This window comes from Oenanthe melanoleuca, chromosome 4 (genome assembly GCF_029582105.1).
Source record: "Oenanthe melanoleuca isolate GR-GAL-2019-014 chromosome 4, OMel1.0, whole genome shotgun sequence".
NCBI lineage: Eukaryota > Metazoa > Chordata > Aves > Passeriformes > Muscicapidae > Oenanthe > Oenanthe melanoleuca.
In genome coordinates, this window is record NC_079337.1 from 40,108,017 (window position 1) to 40,126,882 (window position 18,866).

Sequence of the window (18,866 nt, forward strand, 5' to 3'; positions counted from 1 at the left end):
TTTACATTTGCTGATCCAGTCACTCCTACAGGGTGTCTGATTTGAGATATTTTCTTAATAGAACTTAAAATCAACCTGATACACGCCATTTCAGTGGAAATTCTGAAGGGCTTTGTCATGGTTCTTACTATTTGTTATACACTCACACACCAGGACTAACTGGGACTGGAGCCAAGATGAGTCAAACTATCGCCACGACAGCCAGTTTTGGACTCTGGATAAAGCTACATGATGTGGTAATGCATGATGTGGCACTTCTACTGAGCTCATTTACTTCATACAGATACATATATGTGTACATACTTATATATATACACCATCAATAAAAATATGCCAGCGTTTTCACAGGAGTTCTTCAGGAAAGGAGTTAACTCCAAGTATTGTGTCCTTCACACACTACAGACACTTTTTAACATACATTATACTGACTGAGCAAAATATCAAGCAATTACTTATTTATTTATTACTTTCTTTGCCTTGTGAGAAGCTGCATAAAGGTCTTATCATGACAGTTTAAAATTTTAAGATGTCAATAAGATCACTTCAGAAGGGATGGAAGGGATTAAAACTCATGCATAGACCTGCAAATTCCCATATTTAGCATTTCAACCAACAAAGCATTTCAGAACTACCACCAGATGTCAGTGTGGAAATATAGTGTCAAAGGCTACAGAACTGGGATAAAAAGGAGGGGCACTGCAATTGCAAAATATACATGCATTACACACAGTCTATGAAAGTTTTCCTGAAAGTATACTACTGGCTTTATAATTTCCTTTTTTATGTTTTTCCAGCACAACATCATCAACTAAGTTCGGTGTTAATTAATATTGATATTTTACATTTCCAGTCTCTCTGCCTCAGTATTTATATTTTGTTTGATGACAGTTTTACTATAAAAACAAAAAGGTAATACTATCCAGTAGTCACTAGATTTGTGCACTGGTTACTGGTTCTGCATAAATTTGCTCCTAAAAATGGACACAGGCTTGAGCACTCAATTACCCAGATTCTACTTTGTAACTCATGGTACATTTTTTGCATGACTGTACCTCAGCCAGGAGACTTGCTTGAGAGTAAACAAATCTGTAACTTACTGTGGCCTCACTTTTAAATCTAAATGCTGGATGTAGCACACAAGCACTTAATCTTGGGTAGACTCTATGTATGCCTTGGAAAGTTCTGTAAACCCTTCTTATCCTACCAAAGAGAAGACTGGATGGTATTAATTCCCTCCTAGCAAGGGTTCCAGCAATGCTGCTTTATTGCTTGTGATTCCTGCTGAAAAGAGCAACTGTTTTCATTTTACACCTCCCACTTTCTAAACAGTAGCTGCATCAGAAGCGGCAGATCAATTTTAACATAGCCTTGGCTGATTCTAAAGAAAGATAAAAAGAGGTTCTCCTGGAAATGAAGCTCACTTCCTGCAATCTGCTCACCTAGCATTTACAAATTCTACCTCCCCAAGCAAAAGGATGACTTATAGCATTGTACATTTTGTAGTGTATCAGTTCTCAAATGTCCATTCCCTTAAATCACATCCATCACACAGGATGAAGAGGAAAAAAACAGTACAACACCCAAAAAGTAGTATCTCAGAAAGAAATACGTGGAAGAACTTGCAGCATGATACAGTGCACATGGGCAACTTTGTCTTTTGGTTAATTTTACTTTCAAATTAGATCTGCATATATAATGTTATTTCTGTATATTTTACAAAGACTTTGCAGAGTGTTCAATAAAAGGTTTAGAATCTGTCTGATGATCTGACCACTGGATGCATCATGTAAAGATTCCCCAATAAGACAGCTCCAGCTTTCAGAATGTCCCAGTTTCCTACATGGGCACTCACACACTAAGCATGCATTAGTCAAAGTAGCAGGTCACTGTTTTTCCATTTTCTCATGCTTCTCACTCAATTGATCCTGAATTTTAGGGAGAACATTTTTTTCCTTGTGTGGCCTTTATAATCCCAAATAGAAAGTATCCAGGAAAACAATTTTATAATCAGCTATGCAAAACTGTCTACCTAACTTTTTAACACTAATCAACAGGTTAATACCTGAATTATTTTTTTTAAAGGCACAAAGGACCCAGTTTAAAATAAATGCAATAGACAGGTATGAGTATGCAAGTTGGGAAACTTGTATTTGTGGATGTCCTACCCCTGGAAGTGTTCAAGGCCAGCTTGGATAGGCCTTTGAACAGCCTAGTCTAGTGACAGGTGTCACTGCCCATGGGCACAGAGCTGGAACTAGCTGAACCTTAGGGTTCTTTCCAACTGAAACTATTCTACAATGCCATGATTAGTAGAGACAGGCACAGGTAAGTGGATTACTTTGACAACATCAAAAATGAAGACTCAAAATAACATTCCTTTATAAAAGCTATGTGAAAGGGAACAGGAAGATAGTGAACAAAAATTTCCCTTCAGTCTTCACATGTTGAGGGCTATGGAGGAGAGGCCACCACACCCAGCTCTCCTCATTGCTCAAAGCTGCAGGCAATAGCAAGGGAAGGGATGGCTGGCCTACTAAAATGACTCAGCTTTCTTCCTGATGTTTGAACCCAGCAATAAAATGGAACAGATATACTAACCCAGCACATATCTAGGGGGGGGCCAGGCTCAGACAATTGAAACTTAAATTTCTTCTGGTCCTACATCAGTTTTTATGTCACAAAATACAATCAAAACTAAACACACATAACTATATGAAGTACTTCAGTTTTTTCTCTGCCCCCTCAACAATCTGATCCTACATCAGTAATTCCAAAACACCATCCTATTGTCATTAATCTAGCTGAAACTGCCCCTGCAAGTTTAACACTAAATCTTTCCTGATTTTGCCTATGAGAACACAAATAAATTCATTTTTAATTTCTGTGCAACAATAATGAATAAAATTGCACAAAAACTTTAGCAGCCTACTACACCTTCTAAGGAACCCCAGCTCAAAAGACTTGACTGATTACTTTTTTAACAATGATAACAATCATTCTCCTACCAAATCACAGGTCTAGAACCAATTCTTTAAGTACCATTAGTCCTTGTCTCACTTTTCTGCTCTTGCAAATGTTGACTATAGCAGCCTATTTTACATATTAGGGCATCATAAGACTGTATGCTGCCTGTAAGTCAGCACTCAGCACTTGTGGAGTTTATAAATTCACTGGTTTTTAGTTCCAGCGGTTCTCAAGATAACAGAAAAAAAATGATTTGAACTCCTATATCAAACAGAAATAATAAAATAATCTAGCAAGAGTCAATTTGTTTTAAACTTACAAAACATCTAGATCCATTAAGCATCAGTAAGATTTGATCATATCATCAGTTTCAACAGCATGTTTTCACTCCAAGAGAGAATTTTTCCTTTCTTTTCAAGTGGTGCAAGGCACATTTAAGGAATATACCTTTAGTGCCTCTACAGTATTGTCAATGCTATAAAAGCTCCATCTCTGCTCTAACTCTTCTCCCATTTACAGAATATCTTTAATCAGCAGATTTCCCATCCATCCTCTATGTTAAGGCAGTTGGCTAACTTTGACTTTCACAAACCATTTGCTTTTAATGTAGCAAAACAAGTTGAGAAGTCTACTAACAAATCTTTTGCCTTTATGATAATCTCAGAGACTTGCAAACATTGTTATTCAAAACAAGGTGAAGCAAGGATTTTAAAAGCATTTTTCACTTGACTGGCTGTGCAATCTTGAAGCCTTTCAGGTGATCAGGACAAAAAGAAATTTAAATTCAGCCACTAGCCACCAGAGTGGAGCACAAAAGAGCTCTGATTAAATGTTTTTCAGTCATCTGCAAGAGGACATCAGAACTGATTTTACAATATTCATATGTCTGAAATTTTAGACTAGATATTGTTCCCACTCGATGCAGTAGGACTTTTCTATTAATTTCATTAAAGGAAGGCAAAAGTCCTACATGACTACTTTAGAACATAATTTGGACAGAATTTAATGTGGAGGAGCAGGGTGGTGTATGAATACAGCCACTGAGAAAAAAGTTGAAGCAGCAAACCCACCCTCAACAAGAACCAACACTTTACCCAGTTTAAACCCCACAAGCAAATCACTACAACCAAAGTCACTTTTAAAAACAAAAATAAGCATGAAATACACCTCAAATCTGACACTCATGCATATGCCAATTTTATCTAATTAACAAATGCTCAAACTATAATACTCCCAATTCCCAGGGATGATCCTCCTTAAGGGTGCTTATCCATAAGAACTCTAATTAACAATATTAATGATTCCATAATGGAAATCAAAACCTGCAATCACTTCTCAGCAAAGCATGAAAATGCAGTTTAGCAGAATTTGCCCCAGGAATGACACTTGAAACAAACTAAGAAATCCCTGGCCTGGAACACGATGCTTGAAATCTGATTACAAACTCAATTAATCTAACTTGTAATAAGTTGGGTAAATCAAAAAGCTTCTTCAGCTGCTTTAAAAGCCATTTGGGGGGGGGCTAAGCAATATTTCACAAATTGCATGAGCAAAAGTTTTGATCAAATACGACCTTCAACAAACAACCAATTCACATCAAAGTTTTAAAAGCCAGTGGATTAAGCCTGTTATAAACACGGAGACATGCTGTTCTCAATGGCACTCTTCTGCCAGCTCACCAACCCAGACTGCAACTGTCCTGAATTCTAAACAAACAGCAAGTCACTGCAGGGTAAACTATCACTATGGCCTGCACACTCTTTCAAATTGGAGATAACATTGCTCAGCACATACTGCAGTTTACTACATGAATCTCTGCTACCTCAGAATAGGAAACATAGAGATTTTCTTGAAGTTGTTATGTGAACAAGGGTCCAATGGATCCCAGCTCCCAAAAGTTTACTGGCCAGTTTTTCTGGGAAAATTTCTGGTTTACATGAAACTTTGCTTAAGCTGTTGTTACAACAAAGAAAGAGTCACATCAGCCTGATTTGTTAGTGGTTTGGCTACCTTCCAAAGTAAAATCTTATTTAATATAATACTATCATACTTTGGCTTCTAATGTTATACAATTCAGAACAGACAGTTTTCAGGTCGTTACTAAAATTTTCACAATTACATGGCCAGAACAGGCCACAAAAACAAAGACATTTTATAAAGCTGGTATTTTCAATTTTTAATTTTTTGTGCAGCTCATTGTATTTAAAATAGCATATATTCTAACCAATACTTTGTTAACGACAGCACAGTTCTTCAAACATATCCAGATCAAACACAGATGAACACAAATTACTTCCTATTAATCTCTTCTTATAAACTCTATTTTTCTTAGATTTTTTCCTACATTATTATCTACCATGATGTGATTAGCATTTTCCTGAGCTGTACAAATACAGAGGCTATAGAAGAGTAGAGAGGATTAAAAAAAACAAAGAACAGTCCCCCACCCCTCAAAAACCCACATCTATAAGAAACCAGGAAAGAGGTGTAGGAAAAGATGCAGTGCTTGTCTGCTTCTCAGCAGACCCCAGAGGCCTTAAAGAGGAACACATCCACTCTCTTTTACTCTCCTTTTCCCCTTGAGTAACTTCTAGAGGAACAGTCAAATCAGGACAGTTGGCAAGTGCAACTCTGTGTGCTTCTGTGTGTTACACATAGGGGTTTTTTACTTTTTTTTCCCCCTCCACTTCATGATCCCCGTCAGAAATGCTAACAAGGAGGAAGGTGACTTGGAAAAAAAAGTTCATTTATTAATAGTTCTGGTATCTACCCATGCAAGATAAAACAGACTACATCAGACTAGAGTGCACTATTTACAAGTACTACACCCATCTGTAATACTAATTGTGGCCACTGTCATAGGTCAGATTCTTTCAACTTTTTCAGCAATTAAAAAAAAACCCTCTAGCTGTTTCTGTTAGCTTCTCAACTTCCTTCTGATAACTTCTGAAACTTCTGGTCACAACTATAATCTGACATTGGGAAATGCCTTGAAGCAGCAGACACAGCCCTACATACCATGAAGTGTTTTACAATTTGAAGGTTTTGAAACATGTAACCTATTGAACTCCAAAGAAAAAAATATTCTTTCCCTGAGGCCACTGTGCTACTGTAACTCAGGCCTCTACCAAGCACCAGTGTGTAAGAGACAGCTGAATCTTAAGCCTACCATGCTTCTAAAACAGCATCCAATGCTAATGTCAACAAAATTTAATAGTATTTGATCACTCAAGTGTAATAAATAACCACTTAGTAAAACCAAAACAAAGACAGCACAGAATCACATCAGCCCTAATTTTACACAAACCAACTATCCTTAAGCACTGAAAATTTTACGTATGTCCTGCCACAGAGGCAACAAACTATTCAGTACATAAAATATCAGCTGAAAAGACCAAAATCTCCATCCTAGTACCTCCATGAAACAATCTCCTAAAGAAGGAATGGAATGAGATTCCTCTTGCAAAAGTGAAATGTCAGTTCATCCACTCTATAAACACAGCAGAATGCCAAGAGAGGCACTGCACTCTAACTCTTGAAATATTAAAGACCTGTGGCAGGCACTGGGAACTTTCTAAAAGTATATACAATCTCTTATTTTAAGAAAAGTATTATTTTTTACAAGTAAGCTGAATTCCTTACTCAGAAAAGTTCCTTACTTTTATTGCATGAGCACTCTGAACAGGAAGCATTATGTGATTATGGCCCTATGGAACAAAGTGCAAAAGCCACCCAGAGAAATATGATTTGCTCTTCAGGTCCATAGCAATTTTAGGCTTATCACTAAAAATGCAAGCTACTCATATCAGACTTCTTGCATTTGAAGACTGACACAGACTAAACTGTACTGTTTCAGAATATAAATAATCCTTGCTTGCAGCCCTGAAGGAGAGCAAAAAGTCTTAGCAACTATTGCTTGCCTTTGAATCACACATGAACAAGAGATGTTCGCTGCTTTTCACTCACCTCTCCTCCAGAAGCATTAATTAGGCAAAGATAGAAAGACAGTAACCTGGCAACAAATCATCAATACTGTGCTTTCCATACCTCAAAGTGAGGTGACTTGTCTGCAAACATGTCTAAAGAATACAAATATGCAAACCTAATGATTCAGTCTGGTTTGCAATAGTTCACTTTTTCTTTTTCAACCACTCAGAAATTCTTCTGTTTTACCCAAGCTGAAACGCAAATTAACCCATTCTGATTTATTTTTTTAATAATTTGGTGCTGTAACTTTTACATGCATCCTGGTTAAATATATTTTAGTGTTTGGGGGAAAAAAAGCCAACAAAAAACTACCAACCAACCTACGATTTTGTCATGTACCCCAAGACAATATTGTCTTACTTATAATATAAACAATATAATCAATTTAAACATTCATTCTAAAAGTTAATGCTTGCCACATATATTTTACAGATTTTACACATTTATTTCCTTAAATATTCATTACGCTACTATATAGTGGTTTTAATTCAGTTTTATAACATAATATTCATAGATAATATTTCTTCTTTATAATAAAGAAATTTCTTCTTTATAAGAAAGGCAAAAACCGAAACTTCACTATTTCAGCTTCAGAGAAAGCACAGAAAAACTTCTCTCAGGAAAAGGTACAAAAAAAGTACTTAAAATAAGGTGAAAGTATCATACCAGAACTACATGTCTTTTGTCAGCATGTATAAGGGCAGATTCCAGAAAATGTAATTAAATTTTGTTTATAGCTTTTTGACATAGGAAGCTATACACATTTCAGGTTGTGTCTTGTGTACTACCAGCTGAGAAATCATGCTCAGCTAGAACTGCTAAATGGAAAGCAACTCCTGTTGCTGTTTCAAGGACAAATTGCTCATTTTCTAAAAAATCAAGGCCTGGAAAGTTTCAGATATCTATGTAGTCAAAGTCAATATCAGTAAGTTGATGGAACTGCAGCAGCAGCAAGACCTTAAACATGTGGAGTCCACCACTGCTTCCATTCTTCCCAGGGACCAGTTACTGCAAGTTCTGGGAGATGGAAGGGGAAGATTATCACTCCAAGGCACACAGAGCCCACCCTTAAATAGAATAGAGGAACCCTCACCAATGGAGCAGATTTAAAATTTTAACAAAAAAAACCAAACCGAATGGAACAAAGAAAAACCTCAATCATAATAAAATGTTTTATATCTCAAATTCAACTTCACTGAACTGATTAGATGTAGCAAAATATATAGACAAATCCAGTTTTGTAGCAATATCTTAAGTAAATGTCATACTAATGCAAGCTCTCAAACCCCTCAGGTTTCATTAAAAAAAAACTACCGTATTTAAATTAAAGAATTTCTATGACACTAATGGAACAACAAGCATAGTCAGTGACACAATCAGACACTATCAGTGTCCAGTGAAATCTGCCTCACTTTTCCAAGCTCATAGAAGTTATCAAGGCTGTCCTTACAAATATTTTTTGGGGACAAAAACTTGGCAGTCAAAAGAGCCTCATCATGTGGTCAAATCCAAACCTGGACATAAAACTTAAAACACAGAACAGTTTATGCATCAATTCTGTGCCATGAATGACAAAGACCAGAAATAACTTTAACTGTGTTCAAGTGGAGGGAAAGAGTCACTACTCTCCTCTGCTGTGTACAGCTTATAAACCAGGTTGAGGTAGACAGATTTGAAGAAATACACAATGTTCAACAGTTAAGAGCATCTAGAGATAGCACAAAGGAGTACAGATGTGCATAGTTAAAGCTCTATGCCAAAACCAGACTATGCTAAAACACTGAAAAAATAAATTTTTCACGTAGCAGTTAAATGGGTAAAGGAGAATAAAAAAATAGGGCAAAAAGAGAATTGTAAATAATTAGATGCTGTAATGTTTTCACTTCTAGTTCTCGCTACTTTATTTTCTGCACATCTCTACAAAAAACAAGTCAAATGAACAGAAAGCACAGAGTTCAGACCATTTATAAAAGAAAAACAGTTTTTACATATGTTCCTAAAATTGTCTGTAGAAACTATCATGCCCAGAAATTATGATTTGCTACTAGGTAGTCTGGGCCACAAGCAATAAACCTCCTAAGGTCCACAAAGATTTTGAACTTCCTTTCAGGAAGTTGGGGGGTTGGCGAGGGGGAATTTTCGCAATTAGAAGATCTGTGATGGCGCTGCCTTAGAACTCAACTGATTACTTCCAGTTCAAAAAATCTTTTGGGACAATGGCAGACAGCTCCCATTGTCAGCCTCATTTATGGTTATTTTAATAGTTCCAGCTTATTTCTGTCAGCTAGGCAGCTTGCATGTCAAGCTTTCGGACAGGCAATATAATTGCCATACAGAGGAACAGGACCATGTTGCTAAAGCTTGATATGGAGAGACATAAAAACCCCCTGATGAGTTCACATTAGGGAAATGTAATGTTAACTCCTATGTCAATAGCAAAAATTATTGTAATACAACCACATAGGAGCTACGTTTCCTTGAAGAGAGAGCAAGTAAAGTAAGCTTTGCTGTTAACATGAGCAGTCATTCATGATTTGAGAGAAAGCTCCCTGATAAAAACATGACTGCACATTACAGCAGGTTTATAAAATAGTAGAGAAAGCAGAACAGACTGCTAGCAGGTTCTGGGTCAAGCACTGGGATTTTGGTACCCGCAAAAGCAGCTTCTCTTACTGCATTACGTGAGCAAGGTTTGCAGGATCCGAGGCAAGTCTTTGCTCTGGCCACCCATCCCTTATGCAGGAGTTTTTTGTCTTCAGATAAAGGCACAACCAGTTTCTACGTCCCAAGAAACTCAGTCACATAGTATTATAAAATTAGAATAAGAAACCACATTTAAGAAAAACACTTTGGGAAAACAATGTTGAGCTATTTTAAGCTAAGTTACCTTCATGACCAAGAAAATTTCTACTAAAATGTAGGTGATTCACAAACAAGCAAAGGCTTTTACAGGTCCACTGTTTGTTTACTTATCAACATCAAGGACAAAGAAGGAAATTATTTAATCGAAGTTTAATAAAGGATGTGCATTTGTCTCTGCATGAGTAATACAAAGGATGAAATTCTATATTCTTTGTTAAAGTTTGTAAAAATTTCTTAAATACACAAATGAACAAATATACGCTCTTTAGACCTCTGGTTTCAACAGCAACTGCAAAATCCCTCTTAACTTCTCGATCACTCTTCTTACTACTAAGGAATTGCTGACAATGAGTGTGGTAAGTCTAATAATTTAGCTGGGAAATGGGGAGCCTCTGAAGGGGAAATTCCTCTGCAAATGGCCCCAGGAATTTCAAAACTAACTGGAGTTGACAGATTAACCTAGGTCCCCCTTAGGCAGAAGAAGAGTCTGCAAGGAAAATAATGAGACGCATGGGAAGCCAATTACGTACAAGAGCAACACATTTAATTGTTCAGAAACTGGTTTGTTGATCCAAAAGGATCTAGCTGTTTGTCCTCTGAAAACTATTAAAACCTGGGCGGTTCTGCAACAAGTATACTTTAAAACTATTAAACTTTACAGATTACAGGTTTTGTATGTAAATCTCAGGGTTTAATGACCATCTTAAATAAGGAAAATTGTTCCACGTATCCCAAGAATACCTTTCCTGCACACACTTCATTTCTCTCAGATTCCCTTTTTGGTGGCAATTTGAAACTGTAGCTTACCTCTTACTACTTCTGCCAAACACTGAAGGCCCAGCAACAGAGCAATCCTATCCTTCAGTAAGAAGCAGTTACAGCTGCAATCCACAGCAACTGTGGCTCACGACGAGCCGGCGACAAAAAATTGTTGTTTAGCACATGTGTGTGTCATTTATGCATGGCTGTGGTTTGGACTACTGCAATTTTGTTGCATGCTTTCAGTCTCCAAAGTATTTTCAGTTGCAGAAACCGCTGGTTAGCGATGAGAGTTTCCAGACCAGCTCTGAACAAGGAAAGATACTGATATCTATCAAAACATAGGTAGCTTGTAGAGGAATACCAGAAATCAGACTATTACTGCTGTTCATGTTACTGTACCAGGTAGCTATATACACAATAGCACTTAATTACTGCCAACAGAAATGCTGCTCCCAAGCTGATTTCTGTGTACAGAGAAGATCTGATACACCTCTGGGCATGCTAATGCTAGGAGAACAAAGCAAACTGACAAAGTAATGAAATTAAAGCATCTGGGATCCAATGACATCAAAAGACGTTTTCATCCTTGTTCTAACAAAGTCAGATTTATTAACTTACAAAGTATCCATTTATTTATTCAGATTTTATTTCTGCTTGTGTTTCCAGAGAGGATTCTACATCGATCAATACATGTTAAACTGATTTTTTTATTTGCCTTATTTGGCTTTGCATATGAATCATAATTAAACACAAGGCCATTTCTGAACTCATCTGGTTTGGAGTAAAAATTTAAAGCCAGAGGAATCATGAATGCAAAGAGTTTTGGTCCCACAAAATTATGCTTATTCTCTTTTGTTATGATTACTGTACTCTGCAAATGAGAAATTCTCAATTTGTAAGCAAATTCTTAGAGCACAGTGGAGAATCAATACCTAACACCTAAAAAGAAGACTTTTAACTAGAAAACTAGAGATCACTTACCAGATATCAAGTATAATTATTTGTGGGGACCCTGGATGCTTATTGGGAAGTGGTTTCAGTTTTTCTCACATAAATAATAGATAACTGCATGTATAATTTTAACCAACATTCTCCAGAGTAAAAAATTACTAACGGTAGTAGAAATGAATGCAAGTTACAGTTTAAAAGCATAAAAAACTATATATTTAATTCACTTTATTGCTTACTAGCCAAACTTGCAAGCATTTGGATGAACAGAGAACACAGAGTCTGTCTGACAGAATTTCCATAGAAAAAGCTCTTAATTATTCTCCACAGAAACATTTTTTTGCTGAAGATAACTGCACCCTTCGTAACAATACCAAAGAAAATGAGTGTTATGAATAACACTTCATAAAACAGTAATTTGCCATAAAGCCATAACAAAAGTAGCTCAACTCTGTCAACACTAGAATATTCTGTAAATGAAAGAACAATATGATATTGTAGGTAAGTAGTAGACCATTTAGGCAGAAAATGCATTCTGCTCCTAACCACTGAGGATTTTCTTCCTTGTCTAAGAAATTCACAGAATACACAGCAAATAGACGGAGTTGCAGAAAGAGACCTTTTCAAATCTCTGTTACTGTGCAAAAAAAGCTCAAATGTTGGCCATGCTTGTGTTTGACTAGACTGAATGACTCAGTTTCCAAAGTATTTTTTAATCATCCCTGGAATTACAGAAATAGAATGGCATGTATTTCTTATTCCATTTCCTCCCATCATCACACGCTGGATCAATATTCACTCAAACATTTACTCCAATAATCAGCAGTGATCTTGCTCTCACTCTGTCACTCCCTTAACTTCTTATTAAACAATGCACATTAAACCTGATGTGTCATTTGAGTCAATGACAATTTGACAACTCATTTTCCACTAACTATTTTTAAACCTTCTCAAATTTTCCTCCTCTACCTTAACTGTAAAGATTCAAGTCATTCCAAAATTTCAGTAAGAAATTTCACCATTCAGTAGGAACATTCTGAAGAAAGCAAAAAGCTAATTGAAAAGCCAAAGTTCTATGACAGTTTTCGTTTTTTGTATTTACAAGCCCAGTTCCTGTTGGTTTCTGTACTTAACAGACAAGGCCCCTTTGAGAAATCTGATTAGGAGTGGTGTAAAATAGTTTGGACTATGAACTGCTTAGATTTTATCCCTTCTTTTTTTTTTTTTTTTTTTTAAGCCATGTGTTGCCTATACCCATACATAAGTAATCCACTTATTAATAAATTGACAAATCTTCTTACATAGTTTTTAATTTAAAACTACTGTCTAGACTAATGCAGGCAACCCAAAATATTACTGTGCTAACTAACAGGACAGGTAGAAAGCACATAGATATAACCAAGTATCAAAGAAAGGCACAGGTCATTTTTCCATTTCTGATTAATCTGCTGAAATTGATCCTGTAATATTTAAATTACCTTCAAAGTGAACTATCACACCAGACTGCTTATGTGAAGAAATAATCATCTTTCCTTCCCCCTCCCAAAGTAAGTAGCATTCCTTGCACAGGCAGCTGCACATTTGTTAATCATTAACTGGTTTTGAAATAATGATGGAGAGAAACTGTTAGCTATTTCTCACAATGGTACACCAACAAAATCTTTAAAACAGAAGATGAAGTGAGTACTATAAAATTATTTACAGTAAGAAGAAGATGCTACATTATTATACCTCACTCAATATCTTGCTGACAATATTAGTTGTGGGCAATACTTTCTGTGTTCAAACCTAAGTAATTAAATCAAATTTCATCAGTAAAGAAACAGCACTTTTAGCTAAAACAGAAAGAGGTATCTTTTAAGAAGATGAACTATGCTGCTAATATCTCAAATAATAAAATAATACATATGGGCAGAATTGAAACACCAAATATAATGGAGGCATAACCAATGCACACATTCCAATCTTATCTAGAATCACTTTAATTCACTCTACCTTGCTTTCATTACAGGAAGGGCACAGCAAGGGCATTCCTCTCAGATCAAACAGAAAATTCCACAGACAGAAGTTTCCACATGTCTGATTCGTTGCAGATTAAACCCTTATCATTAGACAGCAATCTCTAATTTTCATAGAGACAGGATATACCCTGTCATGGCAAATCTACAGGCAAAGAGGGGAGGAGGATTAAAAAAAAGATAAACAGAAACCCCCTGTAGAATAGAGATGCATTCCCTGTGAAAGAGCTGTCATTCTCACAGCTTTGGAGAAATGGAGGGGACAACATACCAACATTAAAGATCACATTCATAATTCCATAATTCATAATGCTACCACAAACTTCTTTGCACTGAAAGACTTTCAAGCTGAACTACCAAACTCCCTCTCTCTAATAAATACAACCAGGACTACAGGCAACACATACAGGAAGTCTGTATTCATTTTTAGCATATTATTCATTCACTTTACTTGCTTTCAGCATATTATGTTACCAGAATCTTCTTTTTTTTTTTTTTTAATCCATATGACTGGATCAATTCTGTAATACTCATGTACATTACCAGTAACACTAAAATCAGAATGCTATTCCATAATTTTGCTTCTTGCATTTTGAAATTTGCAATATAACCTTTAATCCTTAAATCCGACACAAAACATGAAAAAGCACTCTATGATCAGCAACTTCAAAACCAAAACTCAGTAATTTTCACTTTCTGGTGTATACATATAGTATCAGGCTTTTTGCATCAGCAAAATAAAAGACTGTCTTTTATATAAACACCCAAAATTATTGATTTAAGATACATACAGATTTTGGAAATTATTAATGTCAGAGAGGATTATTCTAGGTAGAAGATTAGTCAACAAAGCAATGCAATTACTGTATTTTCTATGTATAACTTTCCCAACATACAGGCAGATATTCAGTTCTGTTATCAACAATACCACTCTGAGAAGTCTGCAAAGACACAGAACTCAGAGTCAAATGAACTATTAATGACCACCACTACTAGTAGGTCAAGCCAGTTTATATCCACTAACTCAGTAGTTTGCTCTTTAACCCTAATGCCAATCCAACATATGCAACCACTTATAAAAACCATGAACATTGATTATTGTTGTTCACAAGTAATTTTAAATTAAAAAGAAGCAGTGATTAGAATCATGGATAGAACACAAGGAGCTTGGGGAAAACTAATTTCTGAACACAGAAATTATCTGTTGCACTCCTGTTGCTAGTTTCTTTAGACACTTCTGTTTTTCCAAAAATCCCTCTCTGTTGGCACTGGAATGCTAGAGACTTTCTTTTCTTGAGCCACATGGAGAGTGATGAATTGAAAATTCATTTTTGGTCACATTCAGATGTCCAGTGTAATAAAGTCACAGATGCAGTAAGAATGATACACGGATTAAAAAATGGACCTGCAAAACCTTGTTTCAGCAAAGCCCAAAGTATTTTTAAATCCAAGTTCTAAAGCTGCAACTACTGCATGTAATAAGTTCTGGAAGTTAGCCAAATGCTCATGTAGGTTTGTCCTTTGTTAAATATGTCCAAATGCTGCATGATTAAAGTCTAAAATCTTCAAAGAAAAGAATAAACATTATGCAATCATTTCAAGCTCCCCTCCTTTGACCTTAATATGTACTTCAAAAGCTCAGCAGATGCCTAGTAGGAAATAAATCCCCAATTCAACAGATGTCCCAACAGTGATATAGCAAGATGCACCTTCCATAGCTTTTGGCAACCCTTCCCTTTTATTATTCCTTTGCTCACAAGTACTTTTCAAGTCAAAGAGAGACCCAAGCAAGTTAATAGGCCCTTAATATCTATTCTGCTGCCTGAACTGATTGGTGTTTATAAGGTAATCTTTGGGACCACATGTGGCTCAGCCCCAGTTCATCTCCTACAGAGACACAGCCCCCAGGCAGCTCTGTTTTCATCAAACCAAGCTGTAACCCAATCAACACCTTTCACAACAGAACAATCCCTTACTTTCAGCATGCCTGCAGTAGAGGAGGAGAGCCTCAGCTTTTGTATGGGATCCCCATTTGGCAGCTAAGGTGATGTTTTACTCAGTAGGATACCTAAGAAAACTCAAAGTGCTTTGGAAGATGCCCCGGCCAACAGAAAACATAAGATGAATATGTTTGTCTAAAACTAATTCAGCTTTTTCCAAAGACACATTCTAAAAGCTGCATTAACAACCTAATAGCACTTTGGGAGTTGCCACCATCACAAATGCAAATTACATGGTTTTCTTCAAGCCTAAGAAAGAAAAGTAATTCCCTAGCTCCAGGCTGCTCAGGACCTTGGTCCAAACCCAGGCCTCCTTAACCTCTGCCAAACTGAAACTCAACATTAGTTCCAAACACCAGGCTTAGTTTGATGCACCTGAAAAGAAACACAAATGCAATAGCATCATATCACAGTTTAACCCAGTGGCACCATTAGTTCTAGACCTTAGAATGAACATAATCACACCCTCAGTAAGTAGAACAAAGCTGCAAACTGCAGTCAAAAGCAGATTGTCCCTGGCAGGTTAACCAGGTAACCTCTTCTGAACTGGAGTACTAACATACACTTAACTAACTTTTGACACTTTGCTTGATTGCTGGTACCATGGCTGCCTGACACCTGAATTATTCATCTCCTAGTAAATACTTTCTCAATAGCAGCAAATTCAGGCTTTGTCCGCAGTCCGACAGATAGTGAGTGGGTCTCTGGCTCTTTTATTTCTCTTACCAGACAGAAATTGTGCTAAATTTGGTCTGTACTCCTAAAATAAAAGTTTTTAGATTTCTCCTAAACTAGAGGAGACCTAGAAGTACAAAAATCATTCTTAGCAAGCTGGTGTTCCAACTGTTTGTACTATCTCATAAAAGAGAATCTATGTGCCAAATGCCTCATTTTTAAAACCATAACAAATTGGCGGAAAACACATTTTAGTTGCATGAAATTTTAAGCAAATGTTTTTTAAACTCAAAACATTACCCAGTTTAGGAACAGTTACTTTTTTTTAAACATAACTATTTTTTTACTGCACAATGGCACAAGTTTGTGTTAATGCCACTGAAGAAAAAATTCATAAAACCAAAACGAAACCAATTCATAAAACCAAAATGAAAGTTCATCTTCTACATCGACCTCACTCTTTTCAACATCATACAGAACACACACAAACCAACTGGAAATCCTTAATTAGAAAGCAGAAAATAATACCCCATTTCAGAAATAGTCTACCCAAGTTTTTTAGCATCTGTAATTAACAACCACAAATATGCCTCCTCAATTTAAGTGTCCCACACAGCTACGGTTGTCTCTCCCATCTTGCAGACTAAGCTAGAATTTCAGCTGTGTTCCATATATAGCATGCTTGACTACCACTGAAAATTACAGTAGAAAACAGAGATCATAAAAACATGGGATAAATGCTTTAAAAAACAGGTCATAGTGTTTGGGTGGGCATACTACCATAAGTGGCTTTATTATTTATTGCCACAACAAAACCTTTTTTTCTGATTGCTCTGGAGAAGCTTGATAATGACTCTCCTGCAAAGGATTCACAAGTGTCAGCAGGAGAGTTGAAATGTGCAGACCTGACCCAGAGTTAGTGAAGATGTTCTCAAGCTGCTCATCTTTCTCAATTCAACACCAAAGGGAGAACATGCCCAGAGAACAAAATATACCACTAGAAAAAGTCCTTGGCATGCATCAGCATTAAAATATCTTTCCAGAGCAATTAACTGCCAAAGTAATCCTTACTTACCCTGCCCCCTTTTTTTAAGTAGTGTTATTTTTACAGAACTATCTTCACAGAGAAAGTTAAAAAATTACTACTTCTGCATCTCTGTCCTAAACCACTTTAAATTTCCATAACAGCTGTATTAAACACAGATAAACTAAAACTTCTTGAACAGGTATGTTCCCAATATTTTTCAAAATACAAAAAAAAAAAACCCAACCCAACATACACTTTTACAGAGATACAAAAATACATCTCACAAACTCAGGAAGTGTTACTTTAATTATTTTGAGAGCTTTAATTACACAGTATTCAAACAAACAGACACTTGCCCTTGTACTGCTTTCCAAAGAAATAAGTTTAACAGTTTATGTTCAAATTCCAGGTGTTGACCTGAAATTCTGTTTCAGATGTCAGTGTGACAACTAACCAGCCAACTTCAGAATCCAAAAATAATCTGCATAAATCCTTTGTTTAAGAAAAAACTCCCGTCTGCTGACTAGAATGTCACTCAAATCTCCAGCATAGGTTAGAATTAGGTTTTCTCTTAATTGCAAACTGAAGTGCTGATGCAAGTCCCCATTTAACCTCCCAAATCAACATTTATAAGCTTAAGAATTTAACTCTAACTTGGAGCTTACAGTACCTCGTAATCATTCTGGGGTTGTTTTTTTTTTTTGTTTTTTTTTTTTTTGTCTTGGCTGTTTTGCATGTTGAGGGTTGTTCAGGTTATTTTTTATTGTTATTTTAGGTTTGGAGACTGGTTTCTTGGGTTGTTTTTTTTTAGTTTGGGTTGGTTTTGTGGGTTTTCTTCAAATTGCATCAGAATAATCTAAATTCTTACTCTAGGACATGTATGCCTCAGGTACTGAAGAAATTTAACTGCTACAGCTACATGGGCAAATCATTAGCTTCAGTATAATGTAATGCAGCTGCACAGAATGCAGTGTAGGATGAAAAAAATTTGCCTGAAGAGCTAATTAGATACCTGGAAGATTAGTCTGTTCTCTGAGCTTCACTCATGACTGTACCTGAGCTAGCTAGGTTAAAACTTTACTGTGCAAAAAGCTGCAGCCACTCAGTATTTTGCAGAAATACAGAACCTCTTAGTCCTCCTCTCTCTTCAAATGTAGTAGGAAGAACTACTGTGCTTTGTAAGAATAAAATGCTATCAAAACACCCCATTCTATCAGGGGTCTTCTTCCTAGTTCCTTCTCACTTTTAACTGGTCAAAATACACACATAGGGAATCTTAACTGCAAAACCTATGTGCCAATGAGACTGCATCTGTGGACAGAAGCCAAGCAGGAAATGCCATTGTCACAATGTTTGTAAACCAACTTAGTTTATGATGTGAAGATACTCTAAGAACTAGTCAATCATATTAAACCCACCTAGAATATTATTTCCTTAGTATCAACATCACCTGATCCATTACAATTTTTAATTTAATGTTTCACAGCTTTCTTACATTAAGATTTGATCAACATATTTTTCTGTTCATCGTTTTCAACAACTATAATCTGATAGATCTTCAGAGACTCAGAATTAACACTAAGCCAACATATAACATGGAATTTTTACAGTAAAAGAATGGAA

The 18,866-nt window shown here is 36.2% G+C and overlaps 1 protein-coding gene across 3 annotated transcripts in view; it reads right to left on the bottom strand.

The window, feature by feature from the left end:
- FAT1 (FAT atypical cadherin 1) overlaps nucleotides 1–18,866 on the bottom strand; it is a 100,511-nt gene that overhangs the window by 66,625 nt on the left and 15,020 nt on the right. The window lies entirely within an intron of this gene.